Genomic DNA, 20,584 nt, shown 5'->3' with positions numbered 1-20,584 from the left:
AACATATTTTTGTGAGAGAGAAATATGTGTGTCGGTCTATGTGAGTGTGAGGGATTTGTGTGTGTGTGAGAAAGGCCAGCCTGCTCACCACTCACAACCACCGAGGGCCAGCCTGCTCACCACTCACAGCCACCGAGGGCCAGCCTGCTCACCACTCACAGCCACCGAGGGCCAGCCTGCTCACCACTCACAACCACTGAGGGACAGCCTGCTCACCACTCACAGCCACCGAGGGCCAGCCTGCTCACCACTCACAGCCACCGAGGGCCAGCCTGCTCACCACTCACAGCCACCGAGGGCCAGCCTGCTCACCACTCACAGCCACCGAGGGCCAGCCTGCTCACCACTCACAACCACCGAGGGCCAGCCTGCTCACCACTCACAGCCACCGAGGGCCAGCCTGCTCACCACTCACAGCCACCGAGGGACAGCCTGCTCACCACTCACAGCCACCGAGGGCCAGCCTGCTCACCACTCACAGCCACCGAGGGCCAGCCTGCTCACCACTCACAACCACCGAGGGAGTAAACAGAGGAGAGAACATGAGAAGTTGAGAGAAATGATGGAGCAGAGGGGTAGCTATGGCTATGAGCCGGTGGAGTGTGTGTTTGTGTGTCACGCCGTGACTTCAAGGCTCTCCAAGGCTGTCTGGTGTGCTTGGGAGGGGACAGGCCAAACCCTGGTTCATTGGTTCATTTAGGAACCTGGGACTGTGTTACTGACTGACTGGTGCTTAACACAAGACCCTACCCTGGTTCCCTTCCTCTCAGCTCTGGTTTTAATAGATTACCCTGGTTCCCTTCCTCTCAGCTCTGGTTTTAATAGATTACCCTGGTTCCCTTCCTCTCAGCTCTGGTTTTAATAGATTACCCTGGTTCCCTTCCTCTCAGCTCTGGTTTTAATAGACTACCCTGGTTCCCTTCCTCTCAGCTCTGGTTTTAATAGATTACCCTGGTTCCCTTCCTCTCAGCTCTGGTTTTAATAGATTACCCTGGTTCCCTTCCTCTCAGCTCTGGTTTTAATAGATTACCCTGGTTCCCTTCCTCTCAGCTCTGGTTTTAATAGATTACCCTGGTTCCCTTCCTCTCAGCTCTGGTTTTAATAGATTACCCTGGTTCCCTTCCTCTCAGCTCTGGTTTTAATAGACTACCCTGGTTCCCTTCCTCTCAGCTCTGGTTTTAATAGATTACCCTGGTTCCCTTCCTCTCAGCTCTGGTTAATAGATTACCCTGGTTCCCTTCCTCTCAGCTCTGGTTTTAATAGATTACCCTGGTTCCCTTCCTCTCAGCTCTGGTTAATAGATTACCCTGGTTCCCTTCCTCTCAGCTCTGGTTTTAATAGATTACCCTGGTTCCCTTCCTCTCAGCTCTGGTTTTAATAGATTACCCTGGTTCCCTTCCTCTCAGCTCTGGTTTTAATAGACTACCCTGGTTCCCTTCCTCTCAGCTCTGGTTTGAATAGATTACCCTGGTTCCCTTCCTCTCAGCTCTGGTTTTAATAGATTACCCTGGTTCCCTTCCTCTCAGCTCTGGTTTTAATAGATTACCCTGGTTCCCTTCCTCTCAGCTCTGGTTTTATTAGATTACCCTGGTTCCCTTCCTCTCAGCTCTGGTTTTAATAGATTACCCTGGTTCCCTTCCTCTCAGCTCTGGTTTTAATAGATTACCCTGGTTCCCTTCCTCTCAGCTCTGGTTTTAATAGATTACCCTGGTTCCCTTCCTCTCAGCTCTGGTTTTAATAGATTACCCTGGTTCCCTTCCTCTCAGCTCTGGTTTTAATAGACTACCCTGGTTCCCTTCCTCTCAGCTCTGGTTTTAATAGACTACCCTGGTTCCCTTCCTCTCAGCTCTGGTTTTAATAGACTACCCTGGTTCCCTTCCTCTCAGCTCTGGTTAATAGATTACCCTGGTTCCCTTCCTCTCAGCTCTGGTTTTAATAGATTACCCTGGTTCCCTTCCTCTCAGCTCTGGTTTTAATAGATTACCCTGGTTCCCTTCCTCTCAGCTCTGGTTTTAATAGATTACCCTGGTTCCCTTCCTCTCAGCTCTGGTTTTAATAGATTACCCTGGTTCCCTTCCTCTCAGCTCTGGTTTTAATAGATTACCCTGGTTCCCTTCCTCTCAGCTCTGGTTTTAATAGACTACCCTGGTTCCCTTCCTCTCAGCTCTGGTTTTAATAGATTACCCTGGTTCCCTTCCTCTCAGCTCTGGTTTTAATAGATTACCCTGGTTCCCTTCCTCTCAGCTCTGGTTTTAATAGATTACCCTGGTTCCCTTCCTCTCAGCTCTGGTTTTAATAGATTACCCTGGTTCCCTTCCTCTCAGCTCTGGTTTTAATAGACTACCCTGGTTCCCTTCCTCTCAGCTCTGGTTTTAATAGATTACCCTGGTTCCCTTCCTCTCAGCTCTGGTTTTAATAGACTACCCTGGTTCCCTTCCTCTCAGCTCTGGTTTTAATAGATTACCCTGGTTCCCTTCCTCTCAGCTCTGGTTAATAGATTACCCTGGTTCCCTTCCTCTCAGCTCTGGTTTTAATAGATTACCCTGGTTCCCTTCCTCTCAGCTCTGGTGGGCTTCCTACTCAGTGTGACACATAGCTACTAGATCTGCCTTTGCTCATAGAGAAGGCCTGTACGCTTGCTGTTTGACAGTATAAGCTGATGGTTCACAGGAGTGGTTCAGCATATCAAAGCCATGAAGCCTATTAGCCAATAGACATAGAGTTGACCCTTTCTCACACTGTTTTAACAGCAAGTCCAGACTCCATGACCCTCTCAGTCATTTTTTTAGGCTATTCACGGCCTCACTTTGCCTGCCTGTCCTGACAGGGCCTGTGCACGGAAATAACCCCAACAGGCAGGCAGTAAGACAGGCTCACCACCCTGTAGCAGGACGACGGCCCGCTGGTTCAGGATAATCTGATCATTTCCTCTGACAGCCCCGTGGGATTAACCAGGGGTGGAGCCAGAGACAGGGGGGCCCTAGACACCGACTGATCTGGGGTCAATGTTTTATATTCCTCCAGAGTGGTTCAGGTTAGGCTATGGGGAGGGTAAACTGGTCCTAGATCAGTGACTACAGGCCAGTGTGTGGAGCCCGTAGTGTTAAGGGGGAAGGGAGGCGAGGGGTTAAAGTGTGGCACACCCCCTCACGTGACACCCGGGCAGAAAGCTGGTTCCTTAATTACACTGTTGCCTCTTACTGACGTGTGGATTAACCTACTACACCCACTCTCCCTCTTCACATGCACAGAAACACACCACTAGCAGCCAGTCATAGCAGCTCACAGGGTGTTTACAATTCTCCCTGTCTAGCAGCTATTCAAGTTAGATGTACAGAATAAAGAGGTGATGAGAGGAGAGAGAGAGAGAGAGAGAGATCAGCTGTTGAGAACAAAAAGACAGTGAGTGATAGAAGTATTGTCACCGTGGTTACAGAATCCTGTTGCAACAGCTGCCATTAGGAGTGTGTGTGTGGGCCTGTCCACTAAAACCCTCACCAGATGGTTGCCACCCCACCACGTCTCCCTTAACAACCCTCACTAGGTCTAAACACACTGATACAACACACAGACTGACAAGGCTGAGGCTCCGCTGCCTGGTTGGAGCCACTAAAGCCTAGTCAGTCAGTCAGTCAGTCAGTCAACCAGTCAGTCAACCAGTCACCCAACCAGCCTGCCAGTCAGTCAACCAGCCTGCCAGTCAGTCAATCAGCCTGCCAGTCAGTCAACCAGCCTGCCAGTCAGTCAGTCAGTCAACCAGCCTGCCAGTCAGCTAGTCAGTCAACCAGCCAGCCAGTCAGTCAACCAGCCAGCGGCGTGTTTCTACGTTTTACAGCTTTCACAGACAGTATGCATGGACAGGTCAGTACGTGTTGATGGTTAGGCGTGTTTGTTTGTGTGTATAGGGCAGACTTAGGGAAGGTCGGTACGTGTTGATAGGGGTTAGGGCCGGGAGATACCAGTATCGCAAAAACTCTTTGGTCCTTTAAAAACCTGCTGTATGTAAAATATTGTGCTATAGCCTGGAAAATAAATACCTGTGACTCTGGATGACAACATAATGATGTTTGTTCCCAGCATCAGGGCTGTGTTCCTAAAGAAATAAAATCCACTCTGTGTTTTGTTTCCTTGTCACGATACTAACGAGCACGGTGATGCTGGTATGGTCCCGCTCTAGTGGGCGCGTCTGTGTGTTTGTGTGTAAAGAGCACACTATGGACAGGTCCCTGTCTATGGACTGCTAAGTGTGTTGGTAGCTGTGTGTTTGGGGCAGGTCAGTGTGTGTTCTTGGACTGGCCTGTCATCCTTCGTTACGGTCACAGGCTCAGCCCTCCGCTCCACCTCAGGTCTCTCCCTCTACTACTATACCACAACAGGGGGATTTCCAGAACCAGCACTGACAGTCAAACAGGGGAGGCAACTACTCAAGACCTCGTCCTCCTAAAACATGACGACAGCAGATCAGTTTGTCCTTCGTCTCACACACACACTGTCCATATACCCATACTGGTATAACTACATACTTAAACTCCATACTATGTACTCATTGTCGCATACCATTTAGCAAGTACCATTTAGTTAAAAGTATGCAGTATGCTACGTCCGCAACACAGTAGTGGTTCCTGACAGGACTCCCTCAGGCCTGAGATTGAATCGTACTACACCGGCTCCGACGCTCGTCGGATGTGGCAGGGCTTGAAAACTATTACAGACTACAAAAGGGAAGCACGGCCGCGAGCTTCCCAGTGACACAAGCCTACCAGACGAGCTAAACCACTTCTATGCTCTCTTCGAGGCAAGCAACACTGAAGCATGCATGAGAGCACCAGCTGTTCCGGATGACTATGTGATCACGCTCTCCGTAGCCGATGTGAGTAAGACTTTTAAGCAGGTCAACATTCACAAGGCCGCAGGGCCAGACGGATTACCAGGACGTGTACTCCGAGCATGCACTGACCAACTGGCCAGTGTCTTCACTGACATTTTCAACATGTCCCTGACTGAGTCTGTAATACCAACATGTTTCAAGCAGACCACCATAGTCCCGTGCCCAAGGACTCAAGTGCTTTGAAAGGCTGGTCATGGCTCACATCAACACCATTATCCCAGAAACCCCAGACCCATTCCAATTTGCATACCGCCCCAACAGATCCACAGATGATGCAATCTCTATTGCACTCCACACTGCCCTTTCTCACCTGGACAAGAGGAACACCTACGTGAGAATGCTATTCATTGACTACAGGTCAGCATTCAACACCATAGTGCCCTCAAAGCTCATCACTAAGCTAAGGATCCTGGGACTAAACACCTCCCTCTGCAACTGGATCTTGTACTTCCTGACGGGCCGCCCCCAGGTGGTAAGGGTAGGTAACAACACATCTGCCACGCTGATGCTCAACACGGGGGCCCCTCAGGGGTGCGTGCTCAGTCCCCTCCTGTACTCCCTGTTCACCCATGACTGCATGGCCAGGCACGACTCCAACACCATCATTAAGTTTGCCGACGACACAACACTGGTAGGACTGATCACCGACAACGATGAGACAGCCTATAGGGAGGAGGTCAGAGACCTGGCCGTGTGGTGCCAGGATAACAACCTCTCCCTCAACGTGACCAAGACAAAGGAGATGATTGTGGACTACAGGGAAAAAAAGAGGACTGAGCACGCCCCCATTCTCATCGACAGGGCTGTAGTGGAACAGGTTGAGAGCTTCAAGTTCCTTGGTGTCCACATCACCAACGAACTATCATGGTCCAAACACCCCAAGACAGTCGTGAAGAGGGCACGACAAAGCCTATTCCCCCTCAGGAGACTGAAAAGATTTGGCATGGGTCCTCAGATCCTCAAAAAGTTCTACAGCTGCACCATCGAGAGCATCCTGACTGGTTGCATCACCACCTGGTATGGCAACTGCTCGGCTTCCGACCGCAAGGCACTACAGAGGGTAGTGCGTACGACCCAGTACATCACTGGGGCCAAGCTTCCTGCCATCCAGGACCTCTATACCAGGCGGTGTCAGAGGAAGGCCCTCAAAATTGTCAAAGACTCCAGCCACCCTAGTCAGACTGTTCTCTCTGCTACCGCACGGCAAGCGGTACCGGAGCGCCAAGTCTAGGTCCAAAAGGCTTCTCAACAGATTCACCCCCAAGCCATAAGACTCCTGAACAGCTAATCATGGCTACCCAGACTATTTGCACTGCCCCCACCCCATCTTTTTACGCTGCTGCTACTCTGTTAATTATTTATGCATAGTCACTTTAACTCTACCCACATGTACATATTACCTCAGCACTGGTACCCTCCTGTATATAACCTCCCTACTGTTATTTTATTTTACTTCTGCTCTTTTTTTCCTCAACACTTTTTTGTTGTTGTTTTATTTTACTTTTTTATAAAAAAATTAATGCATTGTTGGTTAAGGGCTTGTAAGTAAGCATTTCACGGTAATGTCTACACCTGTTGTATTCAGCGCATGTGGCAAATAAAATTTGATTCGATTTGATTTGACTGGCTGAGTAGGTGGGGAGGGGCTGAGTGCGGGTGGATTTTTCCAAATTCAACAGACATGCATCACATTAACCAGCCTGATAATAGCTCATTTACAATTCTCTAAACTCGGAATAGAATAGGAATGGAGTTATAGGCCTACTCAGGCTGGTTATAAACAGACGATCACATTCGACCTGTAGCCTACTGTAGCCCATCTATCCTATTTAAAAAGGACTGAAGACAGAAACAGAATTTGGTTCCATCTCAACATATGTATTAGTGAAATTAAAGTGCTGTAGGATATATAAATTAAATCAAATAGCCTAGTAGACACCAAAACTTTTCAAAATGTTCAAATAAAAAGGCTATTGCACAGTAAACCGTGGACAGTCGAGTGCATCAGAACCACTGGAGCAACATAATAAAGTAAAGCACTGATCATTGGGAACGAGATCAGAATGAGGCTTGATCCATAAATTAAAATAATTAAAATAGGTAGCCTAGCCTACAAAACAAACAATCCATGTGTTCAAATCAAAAGGACTGGTTAACATGATATCAATAGCGCAGCCACATCCCGAGTCCCCGGTGCCGACACATTAAGAAATCAAAAGATGGTTTAGTACTCAGAATAGACTCTAGGGGGTTTAAGTAACATCATTAAAAAAATCCCAATGAAAATCCATCAGTTTAAGCTAGAGATGTTGTTTTTTTTTGTATGGGCTGCGTCTCAATCCACCCCATCCGCCTATGTCGCCCTTCCGCATCTGCGGTGGAAGGTGGCAGAGCTACAGTGCTGTTTGTCAGACCAGGGGACATCCCTAAAAATCGGCCTTCTCACGAAAACGTCTGTAGCATTCGAACAGTTTGGCGTACAAAAACTAATTTGACTACTCTACAGAAAGGGGAGACTCTCACGAACACAGTGGTTTGTGTATTTTTAACTAAAGGGGTCCATCCAATTCAAAATGATCCATGGTATGACCTTAAAATTAGAAAACAGAAATCCACTTTGGGTTAAAAAAAATATATATATATATAAAAGAAAAGGTGTAGCCTACAATACTGTGATCATTTTAACGAGTACAAAAGCTACTTAGCCTACATTTTAACACCACCGCAGAAACTTCGCTATTCAGCCTTTTCCCAATTAAGAAACCTAGTTTTGTTTGGCTACTTAAAGAGAACTAGGGCACTTCACTCGCAACCCACCTCTTTCAAAATGGTGCATTGAATCCTACTAGATGTAGAGCCGAAATGAGTATAACATCCTGGTATTTAAACCACTCTCGATTTGAGAAAATTCACATAATACGAAACAGAATGCATCGTTGCAATGTGTACCGCTATTTGTTGATTTCGGTAGCGCATCCCCAAATATATAATTGATTAGCTGTTGTCAAAGGTGAAATTAGTATGACATCCGGGCATTTAAAGTATACTTGATTTTCGAGAAATGTTGCATACTATTAAACGCAAAAATTTCGCAAGGCCACTTTGTCTGCCACACAAGCCTGGGAGGAAGCCTGGGAGGAGGGATTTCTAGGACCTCTCATACAGTTTGCGACATCTCTGCACTGTATAACCACACAAATGCCCTATGTAAGTGTTTCCCCTAGTAACTTTCCTACATACTTTGTCTGGTTTTAGTCGTTTAAAGTTTACACAAAGCATTTTTCCACAGAAAGCTTTTTTTTTCTTGGGTGTGACGGCTAGAGTTCTCTCATCCTGGGATTTACGGTATTACCTGCTTAGTACACAAAGGGGCGGCAGAAAACGCAAAAAAAACGCCAAAACATTTGCACAAGGAATAGTGAATTTCCAAGGAGGCTGCTAGCTAAATATGCTAACGAGCATGACATTGTTGCTAAATATGCTAACGAGCGTGACATTGTTGCTAAATATGCTAACGAGCATGACATTGTTGCTAAATATGCTAACGAGCATGACATTGTTGCTAAATATGAATCGACAAATACGAATCCACAACCCTGGCGTTGCAAACGCCATGCTCTACCAACTGAGCTACATCCCTGCCGGCCATTCCCTACCCTGGACGACGCTGGGCCAATTGTGCGCCGCCCCATGGGTCTCCCGGTCGCGGCCGGCTACGACAAGAGCCTGGATTCGAACCAGGATCTCTAGTGGCACAGCTAGCACTGCGATGCAGTGCCTCAGACCACTGCGCCACTCGGGAGACTAGTTGTCACTGTATTAGACTAAGCAGAGGTGATTTGATGATGTTGAAGTTGAAATGGTGGAATAGTGGAGGCAGCTCCGGTTTTCTTTGTGAGTTGCGGTAATTCTCTGTGGTTCTAAATCAATAGTTGTTTAGTGGTCCGAAAATGTCGGAAACATTAACTTGCTTAACCATGCTGTAGGTCATGTAACTGTTTGTTACACACAATATGCTTTGTGGACGTCATGGGACAGAGTTTGCTTTCCGGGTTGTGTGATGAAACAAAGGTGTGGTTGAATTTATTCTGCCACTGTCTTCTCATTGTCTCGGCCTTTAGATCTATATATCACGGTGTCAAGGCATATGAACTAACAGGTTATAGAGCAAACAATGCATTTATCACAACACATAGGTTGTAATATGGCTTTTTTTTTGGGGGGGGGGGGCTTGGCTTCCCCAGTGATTTTAATGACGTACCGCTACTGGCTTCATAATGTAAAATAATGTGACAGGTGAAATGATGTACTGCAGAAGTTGACTGCAGGTATTTATTTAAAAAGTAGCTACGAAAAAAGTTTCCCTCTAAACTGCGCGCGGTAGCCCTGAGAACGCAGCGCGGCTCCCCATGACCGCAGCGCAGAAGAAATATCAGCCCACAGAGAGAAGCGCGAGATCGAACTTCACTCAACTTTCCAGAGCGGGGGTCACCAACCGGTCGATCTCCAAAAGGCATTCCTAGTCGATCGCCAAAAGGCATTCCTAGTCGATCGCCAAACGTTTCTGGAAAAACCAACGATAAAGCCTTGTGTTCCTATTTTGTTGTTATTCGTCTCAGGCTGTTGGCGGTAGGTGCACCCGATTCAGCTGCCCTGCGCGCCGGGTAGGCAAACTGTTGCCACTTTGTACCATTTCATGTGTCTGAAGGTACAAACTCTGCCTTCCCGGCTGGCCCGGGAGAGCAAATCAAGTGCACTATAGGCCTACCGCTGGCCAATCAGATTACAGTGTCTGCATTAACGTAGCAGGCATAAAAAAGAAAGCTACAGCGCCTCCGGAGTGGCGCAGCGGTCTAAGGCACTGCATCGCAGTGTTGCGGCGTCTCTACAGCCTGAGGTTCGATCCCAGGGTGTGTCACAACCGGCCGTGAACGGGAGTCCCATAGGGCGGCGCACAATTGGCCCAGCGTCGTCCGGGTTAGGGAAGGGTTTGGCCAGGGGGGGCTTTACTTGGCTCATCGCGCTCTAGCGACTCCTTGTGGCGGGCCGGGTGCCTGCAGGCTGACCACAGTCGTCAGTTGAACGGTGTTTCCTCCGACACATTGGTGCAACTGGCTTCCTGGTTAAGCGAGCGGGTGATAAGAAGCGCGGCTTGGCGGGTCACGTTTCGGAGGACGCATGACTCGACCTTCACATCTCCCGAGCCTGTTGGGGAGTTGCAGCGATGAGACAAGATCGTAATTGGATATCACGTAACTTGGGGGAAAAAGGAGGTAATAAAATATATATATATATATATATATATATAAAAAGAAAGCTACAGCAAAGTTGATACAGTGAGATTTCCAAAACGTTTAAAACCATGACTAGAGAGACTGTCAACGAATACAGCAAAGAGCTGCTGTTATGAGTGAGTTCATGTTTAACTTCTTACTCGGCACTGTCAACACTTTGTATTCATCACTTTTATAAAGTCATAACATGCGCTTTCTTCCTATTTCCACTCAGCGCTACAACAAGCACTGCAGCAGTAATGAATGAGTACTCATATCCTTTGCTAGTTAGTGAGTTATTAGCCCAGTTATAGATCATTTGTAGTCAGCAATGGGGGAGTGATTGCTTCCTACAAGATGACAAAACGTGTACATTTCTAGACATCTTTGAAAAGTGAGTCAGGTAAAGAGCTATTTTTTGTCTTAAAAGGGGCAGTGTTGTATTTTCAGACAGGCTTCAAAAAGCTAAGTAGCCAATAGGCAAAGGGTAGCATAATTTGTCTGATTCTCTGTAATAATGGTATGAGAATAATAATGCATTTTATTTTGTAAAGTGGTTTCTGGCATCAAACCACACAACAACAACATTTCCAGTCACCACCTTGTCTGAAGGACAGGTGGATAAGCAGGTTAATGTCAAGCCCTGCATGTTTTTGTCAAAAGTCTAATGGAATGTAGGCTTACATTGAACACTGAACGTTGGCTGCTACTGTAGGCTGAACGATAGAACCGCTAGTTACACGTTAAAATGTTACGGGATGCATTTTCTCCATAGTTTTTGATGGTAGGCCACTCTGGTAGGCCTACATTATGATCAAATAGCCACAGTAGCCTACTTGGCCAATGTTAAAACTGAAAGCGAGTACAGCCTCAGTGATCACAGTAAACGCGAGCCGGAAGTTGCACAGAATTTTCACAACGTTCAAGTTCGCGCTCAGCAGACCTGAAATTTGCTCAGTGCCCAAGAAAATTACATTTTTAGTCATTTTTAGCAGACGCTCTTATCCAGAGCGACTTACAGTTAAGTGAGCGCATACATTTTTCATACTGGTGATGGAACATTGGCTACAAATATTAAAAAATGTGTTGAAAAACTGCACCGCTGCTAAATGAATACATGGGAAACATTGGCCTACGTGTCCATGAGTCATGAACAATATAACATGGACTGATCAACCTTGCTTCACTAAATTCATCAACCATTCTTATATTGTATATTAGCTCACATTATAATTTAATAAAAAATGGAAAATGCAGCTCTGATTCACCCACCACAGATCAATGATCATTATCTTTACTCCATCCACCACCCCATAATACCCCAGAAACCCTAATGTAATCCCAGCTAGACAAAGGAGGCCTGAGGCCATTCCGGATCATTCTGCCTAATGAGATGTAAAACAGAACAATAGACAGTCAGCGGTCTGAGCGCCCTGGTTTATAGAAACAACCAATATGGATTATTTTAGGGCCGATGACGAAACCGATTTTTTTTTTTGGGGGGGGGGGGGGGGATCAAGGAGGCAGATGGCCAATAATTTAGGCCGATATTCAGCATCATTAAAACAATTTAAATGTTGATGACAAAATGTACAAGAGACAGCCATGATTGCGTACACTTTAAAATCAAACAATAATTTTATTTGAATGGTAAATATTTGAATAAACTGGGTAAATTAAGATGACATAGGTCTACTCACTGTACAGGTGAACGCATATTCAATAGGAGTGTGTGCACGCATTGAGTTATTGAGCTTGTTTTGGCTGATCAGTGGAGTTTATGGTGCTAGAGATGACAAACAATCGGTTTGCCTTCCTTTTGTGACTTATATTAGCCTTTTGATTAACAACATTTGCATAGAAGCATAATATATAATAATAATAATAATATGCCATTTAGCAGACGCTTTTATCCAAAGCGACTTACAGTCATGTGCGCATACATTTTTACGTATGGGTGGTCCCGGGGATCGAACCCACTACCCTGGCGTTTACAAGCGCCGTGCTCTACCAGCTGAGCTACAGAGGACCACAGCTGTCACAGCTGTATGGACGGTCATCAATCAAGCACTGCTATTAGTTTGAGAATATAAAATATCTATTCAATGCAAATGGTACCACACAGATGCAGATCTACAGCTTTTTTGGTCCATAAACATGCAGGAAGATTCTTCGCTAAACCTATTGCCAATCTTTATTTAGGCATTTTAAAACACTTCCTTCTTTCCCTATTACCACAATCATCTAATCCGACTATCAACTGTTCAATTTACGGATACGATTGCGGCAGGTTAGATCAGCACACCTGTAAATTGCAAGTCAGACTGCTCGTTGCTGAAAATCGTTCAAAATGATAACCAGCTAACGTTAGCTAGCTACGTTGGCCTATTAGCTCCTGTCTGATATCTTAGCACCATGTTCATCTAGCTAGCCAACACCGCAGATAAAAGGGTCAGTTACCGTAATCTTTGCTAACGGGTCACATAGCCATCTGCTTAGCTAGCTAGCTTCCTCATTGCATGCATGTCCGGGCAAACTAAATTAATATTTGCAGCCGGAGTTACATTTTGGTCACTGTGTCAATTCATCCATGTCTCAACAACTTCCTGTTGGAGAATGAGCTAGCTAGCTGCTGCTGATCTTCCCAGATAGACATTCCTCGGCACTGTGCAGAGATCATGGCCAGTGGTGTCATGTACTTCAGTAAAAATACTTTAAAGTACTACTTAAGTAGTTTTGGGGTATCTGTACTTCACCATTTATATTTAACAATGTACTTTTTACTCCATACATTTTCCCTGACACCCAAAAGTCCTTGTTACATTTAGAATGTTTAGCAGGACAGGAAAATGGTCCAATTCACGCACTTATCAAGAGAACATCCAAGGTCATCCCTACTGCCTCCGATCTGGCCGACTCACTGAACACAAAATGTGACTCGTTTCAGGAAACTAGGCGTATGACGCACATCACTACTTCACAGGAGAGGCATTTGAATGTAATCCTTATTATTTTTAAATAAAAGTTCATTTTTTTGGCAGAAATACCTTATGTAACCTGTGAACTTTCATGTGCCTTTAATTACAAACTTGTATGGAATCTGTAAATACGAATACAATTGTTAAATTACAAGCCTAGTTGGTTTAGCCACACTAGCACAGAGAGGCTGCTGCCTACACACAGACTTGAAAATCAATCACCGGCCACTTTAATAATGTTTACATATCTTGCATTACCCATCTCATATGTACAGTGGCTTGCGAAAGTATTCACCCCACTTGGCATTTTTCCTATTTTGTTGCCTTACAACCTGGAATTAAAATTGATTTTTTTGGGGTTTGTATCATTTGATTTAAACAACATGCCTACCACTTTGAAGATGCAAAATATTTCTTCTTGTGAAACAAACAAGAAATAAGACAAAAAAACAAAAAACTTGAGTGTGCATAATTATTCACCCCCCCAAAGTCAATATTTTGTAGAGCCACCTTTTGCAGTAATTACAGCTGCAAGTCTAGCCACTGGGATTTTTGCCCATTCTTCAAGGCAAAACTGCTCCAGCTCCTTCATGTTGGATGGGTTCCGCTGGTGTACAGCAATCTTCAAGTCATACCACAGATTCTCAATTGGATTGAGGTCTGGGCTTTGACTAGGCCATTCCAAGACATTTAAATGTTTCCCCTTAAACCACTCAAGTGTTGCTTTAGCAGTATGCTTAGGGTCATTCTCCTGCAGGAAGGTGAACCTCCGTCCCAGTCTCAAATCTCTGGAAGACTGAAACAGGTTTCCCTCAAGAATTTCCCTGTATTTAGCGCCATCCATCATTCCTTCAATTCTGACCAGTTTCCCAGTCCCTGCCGATGAAAAACATCCCCACAGCATGATGCTGCCACCACCATGCTTCACTGTGGGGATGGTGTTCTCGGGGTGATGAGAGGTGTTGGGTTTGCGCCAGACATAACGTTTTCCTTGATGGCCAAAAAGCTCAATTTTAGTCTCATTTGACCAGAGTACCTTCTTCCATATGTTTGGGGAGTCTCCCACATGCCTTTTGGCAAACACCAAACGTGTTTGCTTATTTTTTTCTTTAAGCAATGGCTTTTTTCTGGCCACTCTTCCGTAAAGCCCAGCTCTGTGGAGTGTACGGCTTAAAGTGGTCCTATGGACTGATACTCCAATCTCCGCTGTGGAGCTTTGCAGCTCCTTCAGGGTTATCTTTGGTCTCTTTGTTTTCTCTCAGATGAATGCCCTCCTTGCCTGGTCCGTGAGTTTTGGTGGGCAGCCGTCTCTTGGCAGGTTTGTTCTGGTGACATACTCTTTCCATTTTTTAAATAATGGATTTAATGGTGCTCCGTTGGATGTTCAAAGTTTCTGATATTTTTTTATAACCCAACCCTGATCTGTACTTCTCCACTACTTTGTCCCTGACCTGTTTGGAGAGCTCCTTGGTCTTCATGGTGCCGCTTGCTTGGTGGTGCAGCTTGCTTGGTGGTGTTGCAGACTCTGGGGCCTTTCAGAACAGGTGTATATATACTGAGATCATGTGACACTTAGATTGCACACAGGTGGACTTTATTTAACTAATTATATGACTTCTGAAGGTAATTGGTTGCACCAGATCTTATTTAGTGGCTTCATAGCAAAGGGGGTGAATACATATGCACGCACCACTTTTCCGTTATTTTTTTTTGTGAATTTTTTTTAACACGTTATTTTTTTCATTTCACTTCACCAATTTGGACTATTTTGTGTATGTCCATTGAATTTTAGAGAACATTTTAGAGGCCCCCAACTGTTTTTTTTCAAGCACTTTTTGCATTTTAAGCCAATTTTCTGCATTTCTCTGAATTTCTCAATGGAGCCGAGATCCATTTTTGCAGTTTTAAATTTAATTTCCTTCAATTTTACACATTTTGTGATGGAGCTGAAAGAAAATGTTGCAGTTTTAAGCAAATTTCCAGGGATTCTACACAAAGTATTCTGCCATGGAGATGAGAGAAAATGTTGCAGTTTTAAAAATATCATTTTCTGCGATTCTATGTATTGCTGAGTTCTTTTGTCCAAACTTAAAAACAAAATCAATACGGTTAAATTCATTGTTTTGGGAATTTTCAATTCCGCTGACTGTCTAGCTTTTATTTTGGTGATTGTTAGTTCTCAAAGATAACATTTTCTACATACTTTATATGTGGTTTTAGTCTATTAAGTTTCCACTGAAAACGTTTTTCCCATCAGTACTCACTGAGTGACGAGACGAGAGTCACTCACTTTAACGTCGCTGTCTGTCAAGCCCTGACAAATCCTTTGGTTTACTTGTCCCGATGCGATACCACGGACATCCAGTATAACCACGTTGCATGATTTATGAATGGTAAAAGGGATATAGCAGATGGACTTTATTCAGTCAGTTAGAAACTTTTATAAACGAGTCAACACTTGCTGTTCAGTTGTCAGTCAACGCACAGTAAACATCCTAATATGCGCCATGACTCCCTGTGGCAGGCTATATGAAACAGGCAAAATAAAATAAATGGTGTCAGAAAACTGACTGACAGGCGCCTATCTTATCAATCGATCGCTAGAAAATGAATGTCATTCATTCTAGCGGGAGAGGGCTTGACGGACTAGCGAATTGAAACTTTTAAAATGAAAAGTAGCCTAGTTTAAAAGATGCACTATGCAGAAATCACATGGAAGTTAAAGGTAGCCTAAATACTCACTATTTAATATTTTTTAAAAATACTATTATTATGTGACTAAAATGGCTGACTAAAACTAGACTACAATTGTCCAGTTTTAGTCAACTGATAACTAAAACTAACCAAGGATGAAATTACTAAAATGTGACTAAGACTAAAAAGGGTATTTTAAGACATCTAAATTGTGGTCCTCTGTAGCTCAATTGGTAGAGCACGGCGCTTGTAACACCAGGGTAGTGGGTTCGATCCCCGGGACCACCCATACGAAAAAATGTATGCACACATGACTGTAAGTCGCTTTGGATAAAAGCGTCTGCTAAATGGCATATTATTATTATTATTATTACAATAGCTGCCACAAATTAACACTACTCAGTATAACAATGACTGGGCCCTGGACCGAGAGACAGTTATCCTATTACTACGATCGTTATAAAATATCAGGAGGATATAATCCGATAATGAAAAGGCCACTAATACGGTGCTCAGTTGATTAGCTTTTAATGGCCTCTCATAGTTTCATAATAATGGATGCAGATAGCATGCAGACAGCGTAGCCCAGACAAAATACACTGAACAAAAATATAAAAAAACGAAAGATGTAAATTGTTGGTCCCATGTTTCATGAACTGAAATAAAACAAGATACCAGAAATGTTCCATACGCACAAAAAGCTTATTTCTCTCAGATTTTGTGCACAAGTTCGTTTCCGTCCCTGTTCGTGAGCATTTCTCCTTTGCCAAGATAATCCATCCACCTGACAGGTTTGGCATATCAAGAAGCTGATTAAAACCACATGATAATTACACAGGTGCACCTTGTGCTGGGGACAATAAAAGGCCACTCACACAACACAATGCCACAGATGTCTCAAGTTGGGGAAGGTCCACCAGAGCTGTTGCCAGAGAATGTTATGTTCATTTCTCTACCTTAAGCCGCCTCTAACGTCCTTTTAGAGAATTTGGCAGTACGACCAACCGGCCTCACAACCGCAGACCACATGTAACCACGCCAGCCCAGGATAACGCACGGCCCCATGTCACAAGGATCTGTACACAATACCTGGAAGCTGAAAATGTCCTAGTTCTTCCATGGCCTGCATACTCACCAGACATGCCACCTATTGAGCATGCTTGGGATGCTCTGGATCAACGTGTACGACAGCGTGTTCCAGTTCCCGCCAATATCCAGCAACGTCACACAGCCATTGAAGAGGAGTGGGACAACATTCCACAGGCCACAATCAACAGCCTGATCAACTCTATGTGAAGGAGATGTGTCGCGCTGCATGAGGTACATGGTGGTCACACCAGATACTGACTGGTTTTCTAATCCACCCCCCTTACCTTTTCTTTATGGTATCTGTGAGTAACAGATGCATATCTGTATTCACAGTCATGTGAAATCCATAAATTAGGGCCAAATGAATTTGACTAATTTTCTTATATGAACTGTAACTCAGTAAATTCTTTGACATTATTGCATGTTCCATTTATATTTCTGTTCAGTGTGTATACACACAGCGCAGCAGACAGAGGCTATACGCGTGAAATTGTATTATTCAACCGATTTCCCCCCGTGGGTCCTGGTCAAAAGTAGTGCACTATATAGGGATTAGGGTACACTTTGTGACGCACTCAGACTGCCAGGCAACTAACGTGCCCTGCTGTGCTCTGGCCTAAATGGTGAGTGGATGAATGGGTTTCCCCTTTCAGTCCTATCAGCTGTCCCACCACCAATGCCGTCCTCCTTGTGTACAAAGTTATATGATACTGGAGCTACAAGGCCTGAGGTAAACACAGCTGCTGAAACCTCCGCACACACACACAGGTCGCTGGCTCTCACACACAGGTCGCTGGCTCTCACACACAGGTCGCTGGCTCTCACACACAGGTCGCTCGCTCTCACACACAGGTCGCTGGCTCTCTCACACAGGTCGCTGGCTCTCACACACAGGTCGCTGGCTCTCACACACAGGTCGCTGGCTCTCACACACAGGTCGCTCGCTCTCACACACAGGTCGCTGGCTCTCACACACAGGTCGCTGGCTCTCACACACAGGTCGCTGGCTCTCACACACAGGTCGCTGGCTCTCACACACAGGTCGCTCGCGCTCACACACAGGTCGCTGGCTCTCACACACAGGTCGCTGGCTCTCACACACAGGTCGCTGGCTCTCACACACAGGTCGCTGGCTCTCACACACAGGTCGCTGGCTCTCACACACAGGTCGCTGGCTCTCACACAGGTCGCTCGCTCTCACGTAGCCTGCTAAGCTCTATAATTTGACATTTTGGAAGAGACCTCTGAAGCAAAAGCATCCAATGAATGAACTAACGGGCAGCGGCCAACCAATCCTGCGTTATGGTCTGCGTCCCTTTTTTCCTATATATAGTGCACTACCCTTAGAGCCCTGATGAAAAGTAGTGCACTATATAGGGAATAGGGTGCCATTTGTGACAGAGCCACAGTATTTTCTCAATGAGATGCTTACTGTGCAGTGTGTTGATGGTATACAGTACCCTTCTGTAACGCTTCTATGCTGATTTACTAACCCTACCGTGGGCCCCTTTCCACATGTGGAAGCAGAAGCTTTGGGATTAATGTCATTCAGCGAGAGGAGAGAGAGTGTGTGAGAGAGAGCAGGGACAATGGAAGTGAAAGTTGAACAGTGTATTGGGACAGATTACAAGACACTAAGATCAACTAGCTAAAATGCTCTCAACATGCCTGAAAGGAGAAATAGGCCCATCCTTTCTGACCATAGAGAGAAGCTAGCCAGTAATGGAGGGTAAACGCAAGTAAACACAGTTTACTCAACTCTATTTTTCTCTCCGGACCAGTTTACCCATCTTTTGAAGAAAAATGCATTATTATTATAGAAAGCGTGACTTTTTTCACTGCGACCGGCAATCAGACTTCACCCACCAATTTGACCACTACATCACTGGTAACCATCACACAAACATATGTTGATCTTTGAGTTGCCTAACTGAGGGAGTCATTTTTCTGGGTCAACAACATTCAAACAGATACTGTAACTAAATGGTCAGCTCCACCCACATCTTGCCTGAAGCAGAAAGACTGTCAATAGCACAAGTTTTAGGCCTGTACACACAATGAACTTGTTGACACTAACTAGGATTTACCGCTAATCCACACCCTCAAATCAGCTCAAATAAAAGGTTGGCCATATTTGCATCCAGGCTTCTCCTCCTGGCTGTGACCTGCCTAATAATGAACCATACATTTGATTTACGATATCCTCTATAGTCACTAGTCAGCCATCGTCAGAGATGACGCTCTTCTTCATGATGACAGAATGAAACAACTCCCTTTAGATGTGAGTGCGTTTTGGAGGAAGTTAAAGGCACATCCACACTGTCTTGCCGTCCACATAACTAAATCATGCATCCAGTCTATATGAGAGCTATTATTTCCATTATAGTGATCAGATCCTTTGTAGAACGTGATGTGGAATCAAGGGCTCATGTTTGGCCCACAGACTTAAAGGGTTGGCCTCACTGAACTCAAGATATAGTGAGTTGAGCTGTTCTGTTATTCTAAATGACTAAGGCATGGCATGCTAACATGGCTAGTACTGGCATCAGCTGATCAGTTAAATAGGTAACTAGCTCGCAGGAACTAGATTCGTTTAAAAGGGTCCAAGCAAGGCTGACTAACACGAACCTAGATCTGATTTGTTTAGCTTGCTAGCTGGCTAAAGAATTTAACGAATCTATGGTCAGGGGGGCCTAAACATATAACTTAGTGTTTACTTGGACCAGTGAATGTAATATGGTTCTATACGAAAAGTAGCTAAAACATTTGTTGTGACAAACATCGACAACAACTAGCGTTAGTTAGCTAGGTAGCTATAATCACCGGTCACATTTATTGCAAATCCAGATTTACTCAACTCGCCGGAGTCCATGTTGGCTAGTTAACGTTAGCTGGATATCCTCAAATAGAAGATGTTTAGCTAGTTAACTGGTTTACTAAAATATAGCTAACGTTAGCCAATTCATCATGGCCTGGTTTTTTTTAACGAACCTACCAGCAATCTCCCACTCGCTGTCTAAAAACAGAAAGATCGGAAGACAAACAGTCAAGCGGATAATCTCTTGCTACCGCATCAAAGAAACACAGCATCCATGTTGGTTTAGCAGTTGCTAGTTAGAAGTGCTAGATAGTTAGCATGCTAGCTAACACCACCAGGCAACGATTCATTCGCTAACGTTAATCCAAGGACTGCGGAGAAGCCAGCCAGCTAGATAACTAGCATGGTCCGGGGATACGAAATGTACTATAAAATGCACTTCTTACCGTTTAGCTACTTGGGCACAGTGGATTTCCGATTTGAGATATTGAAAGGTATCTATGCTGCTCGCATGCCAAGCAACAATTCAGGCTAGCTTGCTTGGTTGAGCACTCATTTAAAAAATAAAAAGGAAGGTAGTAAACTAGCTAAACTAGAAGCGTTACTGTCCGGCTGTCAATCCCTCCCAAGCTCGCTCCCGATGATACGTCGCAGGCTGACGTGCGCGCGCCTGGGGCTGCCTTCATTACAAAAAACACGTAATGGACCGACCATTCAATGAAACGGAAACAAGTGCTGTACTGACCGACCATGGGTAAAAAACGGGGAGGGGTTTGCTTCGTTCCGTTTGCTTCCGTTTAAGAAATGTTTTGCAACAGAATTGGCATAATGAATATACCCCTGT

The 20,584-nt window shown here is 44.9% G+C and overlaps 1 protein-coding gene across 1 annotated transcript in view; it reads right to left on the bottom strand.

The window, feature by feature from the left end:
• The window catches only part of LOC311150243 (dnaJ homolog subfamily C member 5-like), a 35,959-nt gene extending 15,586 nt beyond the window's left edge, over positions 1 to 20,373 (bottom strand). The window contains exon 1 of the mRNA XM_084187619.1: positions 20,187 to 20,373. The gene's annotated coding sequence lies outside the window, so the exon portion shown is untranslated. The remainder of the gene's footprint in view (positions 1 to 20,186) is intronic.
• Positions 20,374 to 20,584: the final 211 nt, after the last annotated feature.

This window comes from Coregonus lavaretus, assembly GCF_964263955.1.
Source record: "Coregonus lavaretus genome assembly, chromosome: 22".
NCBI lineage: Eukaryota > Metazoa > Chordata > Actinopteri > Salmoniformes > Salmonidae > Coregonus > Coregonus lavaretus.
Note: the sequence above shows the minus strand (reverse complement) of the source record. Positions and strands in the feature narration are given on the sequence as shown.